A 7,289-nucleotide genomic window follows, 5' to 3' on the forward strand; every position below is an offset into this window, starting at 1 on the left:
CACCAGGCAAAGCAAATGGTGAAAAAAACAGTTGATTTCCTGTTTTGCTAGATAGTTCAATGACCATAAAGGTTGGGACTTGGGAGTAGAATCATTTGCTAAAGGGCATGTATGGTATCTCTGCTAAGTTTTTGTTTTTGATCGCTTTTAAACTTCTTCTTAAGTTATTTTATAGTGTTATTGTGTTAAGATAGAACAAGCTAGGAAACTAATTGTATCATATTAACAAAGATAGATATTGTTCTCATTGTGGTTTGTATTAGAATTATTTTAGGAAACAAGCAAGTCGAGTTATATATATGTTATTGAGATCGATAAAGTATAAAACATAATCCTGAGCCTCAACCATCAGCTTAAGTTTTTTGTTGAGGCCCTCTCGCATACTCTGCGCGAAATATTCCACTTTAAAAAGAGGAGTGGATGAAATTCGAACCAGTGATTTTTGTGTCAAGCTAGCTTTTGATACCATGTTAATGAACAATTTCAACCAAAAATTTAAGCTGATAGTTGAGCCCCACGAATATGTTTTATACTCTATCAGAGTTCAATATTAGTAGTTCAGCGAGTTGATCAGTAATGGATGTACCATCATTATTGTATGTATGAACACCTGGTTTTTGTAAAAGTTTGTATAAAACTACAGCCTATAGGAAAGAAGTAACTAGCAAAGGAAAAAAAACTAATAACCACACTGATGCTGTATGAATTATTGAAAGTTAAATAAATTATAGATAAATAAATATAATAATAAACTAAAGTCGATCAACCAACTTCAGAGTAAAAGTATGAATACGTTAGAATATGCCTTAAATCAGTGACAGGTAGGTACATAATCGTGTACTACCGTATTACATACTACTCACTCTGCAATACACACGTATATGTGGTTGATGGTACATGATCGTGTAGCTGCGCACTACTACTCGGCATTTCACACGGCTTGACCATGTAGCTAGGCGCATGACTCTATTGGTTTGGACCATGGTTTTTTTTTGTTTGCGCTTTATTTCAATACTAATTAACTTCTTTAGGGTTATTCCAACTTTCCAAGTTGTATTTCATCAGTTCTGTTAGGTCATTATACAGTCTAATTTCTTATAGAGAACATTTGAAGTTCGATATATATGAGATTGTTTGAGATTATCATCTATCAATCATTACAAATTTGTTAATCATTCCGAATATGTTCTATTTATGTGTAAAATGTATTTTCTCCAGAGTTATAAAACTTTTTCTTTTACCTGCTTATAGATGTAGCCAACATATTGTTGGTGAACTAAATAGCTTCTTTTTTTTTTGTCAATTTCATTATCTTTTTTTACATCCGTTATCACAAAATATACTCAACCCCATAAAGACGTAGACTCATTCATCGTATGTGTATCGATTTTAATCATAATATTTGTACTATTTTTTTTCCCAGTATCCCACAAAGTACATATGTCACTAACACACGTGACTAAATACTTAATTAGCTCACTAGAGTAAGCTAGCTGATATTTCCACCGTTAATAATGTTCTGCGACGTCCTATTTTTAATCACCTTTGCATTTATTACTTGGTGCAAAATCGCAAATGAACAGTTGCAGGGAAATTCTATTATGTTGTGTTGCACAAGTTTTTCTGTTTGATAACAATATCTACTATTCTGCCTACTCCACTAAACAAGCTTTTATGTGGGAAACTGTACTCATTTGTTGCAACAAGACGTCAAGGCATGACATAATCTCATTACAAGACATGACCTAATGAAACTAATTGCACTATTTCATTAAGTATATTTTATTTAATTAAACTAATCGCACTATTTCATTAAGTATATTTGATTTAATTCTGTCATGTCTTGTAATGAGATTACTTTGTCTTCTTTTTTTCTTTTGAAAAAGTTGGATTTGTATTATCATGTGATTAAACATGCAGTGGTAAAAAATTATTCCGCGGCAATTTCTTATTTGAGTGTTACTCCGCATCAAAGATGTTTAGCTTTACATATTCTATCCCAGGAGGAGGGATGAGAAATTGAACCCCTATCACGTGGGGGAACTAACCATCCTTCCACTCCACATTCCTCATAAGTTCTAAAGGATAACTCACTACCACTAATACCTAAATCAAGCTACGTTTACCAGCCATGTCTCGTGGTTTAAGAAAAATATTAGAGAGGTGAATAATTTATAATAAACTAAACCTTTAAGGTCCAATTGGCATCAATGTGTTTCGGTTTTTTTTTTTAAAAAAAAATTGTAAGTCATAATGAACCATTTCATCAAAAAGAAAATATAAGTCAAATTTATTAGAATCATCATTATTTCAAAAACTGATTATAAAAAAATTCAAACCATTTTGTGGTTTCATGGTTTTTCTTTTATGTTTTCAAAAAATTAAAACAGAATACTAAATACAAACATAATACGAACACGAACGATTAACAACTTAATTCTTCCTAAGGTGTGTATGTATATTTTTAAAATTGATTTATCCGTTTAATTCTAATCCCTTTCATAAACTAGTATATGTCAAAAGCCCAAAGCATATATTTTGTATACAAATTTTTACCTACACCCCGAGGCAGGGAACACTGCGTGCGCCCACCCCCCCCCCCCTCGCCCTCCGTGCGTGCCCCGCCCCTTCCCCTTTTCATTTATGAATTTTCTATAAATTTTTATAAAATATTCATTTTTGTATCATTAGATGTTCATTTTTTTAACATGGGTTTTTTTTGTTCTAATTAATATATTTTATGAATTATTGCATTTTTATAATTTTATTTAAATAAAAATGAGACCAAATTTATTTACTCCCTCCGTTCCTGAAAGTTCGACTCACTTTACATTTGCACGGTCTCCAATGAACATCTTTGACCACTAATAAGTTCGGCTATGTATAAGTAAAAATCTTAAAAAGTTGATATATGAAAATTTTACCATAAGGGGAATCTAATAAGATCAAACTTGTTAATTTATTTTGATTGTATAAAGCATAAAATGTGGTCAAAGTTATTTTATTTTGACCATAGAATCGTAAGTGAGTCGAATTTTCAGGAACGAAGGTAGTATAAGGATTATTGCATTCAAATCATTTTAATTATAGGAAATATTGCATCATTAAACGTTTTTGTTTATTCATGTTCAACAAATGTTCATTTTTGTATCATCAAAGGTTCATTTCAAGAGTTATGTATAAGTAATATAGTAAGGTGTTTGCAAATACATACGTCTTATAATTCTATTTATTTAAATAAAATATTGTTAAAAAAATAATTTTTAACATAAAATTAATTTAATTACAATAATAATACATTGTAATTGTTTTATAAACATGAAAGTGAACCATTAAATCTTAAATGTACATATATGTGTCTTGTAAAATGAACATTTTTTTTTTTTACATTTGGTATATATAATAAAGTGTCTATAGATATATCCTCCTTGCCCCACCTCTAATCAATGATATTTGTGTATTTTTCATGAAAAATATAACATGAGCACAATGTATATGTCACCTTCAACTTCCTTACTTGAGTATTCTGTACAATAAGAGATTAAGTTTTCCTATAAAAAAAATTAATACAATGAACACACTCCAAACAAAAGTACATGAAATCTAATTAAGGATTTAAAATTGAACATTTACGCATGAATAACAATTACGAATTCAAAAATGAACACACTGTAAAGTAATAAAAATATTTCAATACGAGAATGAAAAAGTATAAAATCTAAATGAACATGTATTAAATTCTAAATGAACATTTATTAATATGAAAAAGAACATATATCAAAATCCAAATTAATATCTATTAATGTGTAAATGACCATAATTAATAATCCAATATGTCAAAATACAACTTGATATGTATTGATATTATATGAATGAAATACCACAAGATTATACTATATTTAAAAATAGAATCATCAAAGTTCCACGATGAATGAACAATATATTATTTATTTTTGAACATTTTCTAATATGTGAATGAACATACATTGATATATGTGTGAATATACATATATTCAAATGAACATTTATGTATCAATATTCAAATATAAATCTATCAATGTTAGAGTTAAAATGTATGTAGTATAATATTCAAATGACATTCATGAGCATACATTAATTTAATATGAAGTTGAACATGTATTTATAAATTATATAGTTTATGTGAATATCTTCAATATAAGAATGAACATGTACGTATTTAAATTCAAACAAACATTTGTTTAAATCCCAGTAAACATTCATTAATATGTGAATGGTCATAAACAAAACTAGGGTACTCTTCTCTCAAGACTGAACACTAATGTAAGGTAAGAATGTGAATGATCATATATTAATAACATAATGAACATTTATCAAAATGTAAATGAACATTCATACAAAATAATTTGCACTACAAAATAAATTTATAAATCTAAAATCCTACAAAATATATCAAATTATCCTGAAAATTAGGACATTTAAACTATGTTTTTAAGTTTTTTTTTTATGTCCAACAAAAATTCTGTAATCTAATCATTCTATAAATGAACATGAATTTCTTCTAAAATTAACATTTACGACATATAGTCGAAATTCACCAAATAACAATTTAATTCGCAAATAAGTAAATTTTCAATTAATAATTGATTCTGTTTCAACTATCTAATATTCGAAAATTATAAACACTACGTATTGTCACATTCTTTATTTTTGGTCTTTGAAATACTCTTCTCCATTCTACAAAAATAGTACAAATGATAGTAGATTTTAATTAATTTTGAGCAACAACAAGTAACATAAGAGTAGATTATTACATTTTGATAACATATAATCACAATATATATATATATATATATATATATATATATATATATATATAGAAAAACTAGGGTTTATAGTTTTTTTTCGTTCCAAAAATGAACAAAGTACTTACAATTTCTTAGATATAGTTGTTGCAATTTAATAATTTCCTCTCAAATGTCAGACATTTGGAGTATTTTGTAGTAATTTTCACCAAGAATGAAGGTTTTAATGAGAGAGAAAATGCAAAAAAAAAAATGACGAAGAGGAAGATGGAAGAGAGAGAAAATGAATTTAAAATGATAATTTTTATTTTTATTCTTTTTTTATTACTATCTCTGTTAAATATTATGTATAACTTTGAGGTATTATTTGTGAGATATAAAATATTCTAAAGTTACACATAACATTTAACGAAGGTAGTATTATTATTGTATATATACTGGGTTGGGGATATAATTTGTTATATGTGGGATAAATAGATAGCTTAGTGGGAAGATGGGGTTAATAAGGGGGTGTAGGTAACTACACCTAACCTGGGGTGTAGGTATATATAACTATATTTTGCAAATAGTAAATCCGGCCCCAAAGATTAACATAGGTTTTTCTCCTCTAACAACCCAATAAATTCAAGTCCCAAACCTTCAATATTTATTCTGCTTTAGGATTGGCTCACACAAATTTGTTTTTGCATTGGCACCTCCCAAAAGAATCATAATATAAATATTAATATTAGAGTTAAGTGAACATATATATTCGATCAAGGAATTTCTTCCTTTATTTTTCGACACTAAGATTTTATGAAAAACTCAAGAAAAATTAATGAAGAACAACAATTGAAAATACATATTTTATGCAAATCATTATATAGATGCGTTACGCTCTCGGATAAGCATGAGAAGATTTAAATTGATAAAATTAAAGGTTAACTTCTATGAAATTTATATGGGGCTCACAAAATAGAAACACAAATTGAGCCGAAAATTATACTCATAAACAAAAAGTTATAGCCCATATAACAAATATTATAAGTTTCGAGGGTGTTCAAAGCGAGCAAATTGAGTTATTGATAGTCGTTTAAATGGGGGATTATTGATTAGGATCAAGTCCAACTTAAGGATTAAGGAATGTCATATTTTTCTTAAATTGCTTGTCATTTCTTTGAGGAAAATTTGTCTGGAAGGGACATATATGTTCACTATTTTGTCTGGAATAACTTTATATGTTTAAAGTGGTCTAAAAGGACTTTATAAGTTTATTTTGTTGTTTGGGGGGACCTGAGGTCGGAATCCGACAATAATTGACTTTTTTCTCCGACGTTGACCTCTCACGTGACCTTAAAAAATGACCCCCGTTTCTTTTTTTTTCCACGATTTCCCTACAATTCCTCCTTCTCTCTCCTCTAATCCCAAATGGCATAAATCAAATTAAGGAAATTTGGGGGAAACCATGGAAAAAAAGAAAAGGGGATCATTTTTTAAGGTCATATGAGAAGTCAATGTCGGAGAAAAAAGTTAATCATTGTCGGATTCCGACCTCAAGGTCTTTCGAAACAACAAAATCAACTTATAAGGTCCTTTTAGACCACTTTAAACATATAAGGTCCTTCCACACAAATAGTGAACATATATGTTTCTTCTAGACAAATAATTCTTTCTTTGAGAATAAAGTTTAGGTCTAAATGCAACCTTAACTTTTTGATTTTTTTTTTTTTTAATTTTATTTTTGTTTTGGGAAAAAATGCACCCTTAGCTTACAATAACCGTATATAACAATAAAGTTTAATAATTAGCTTTATTCCTTCTTTGAATTTTCCAACCATGTGTTCTTAGATAAACAAATGATACCCTATCCAAATTGTAGCTTATTCAACAACTTTTTTCAACTTATTCTCGATCATGGAATAAAAAAATTAACAAACAAGCTTTTTTCTTTTTTTTTTTTCTTTTTTTTTTTTTTGAAGAGTAAAGCTGATGAAATGAAAGACACTATTTGCAAGCCCGATGAGTCCAATAGTTTACAAGTATTTATTCTTGATTTTGCTATATATGGAATATAGCAAAATTAAACAATGCTTGAATTCAGCAGTCTTCAATTGAATCTTTTTTGTGGAAATTTGTTTGACTGAGAATTCCAGCGAGAATTGGTCAGTGGTAAATTTTTGTTAAATAAACACTTTAACCAACTCTCAAATGAAATCATTTACAAGAAACTGACCATTAGTATGCACGGAATGCACCTGAGTACCTAACTTTTATATTATTTTATTTTTTTTTTGAGTTTGTCCAATCCGATTTATCGGAGCTTTTAATTAGCTCCGACTATATCTGGATTCGACCCAGATTGCACATTTGGCTTATGGTAAGTGAGTCTTCCAATAACAGTTCAATTAGATTTCCCTAAAGTTCAACCTTGAGTCGATTAAATTGTGTCAAGTAAGTATTACTAGTATTAATTGGCGACAACTTTTTACTGTTAGAATATCTTTGGTGTTTGGACAAATTGAAGAC

Source organism: Chenopodium album, chromosome 15, assembly GCF_948465745.1.
Source record: "Chenopodium album chromosome 15, dcCheAlbu1.1, whole genome shotgun sequence".
NCBI classification, from domain to species: Eukaryota; Viridiplantae; Streptophyta; class Magnoliopsida; order Caryophyllales; family Amaranthaceae; genus Chenopodium; species Chenopodium album.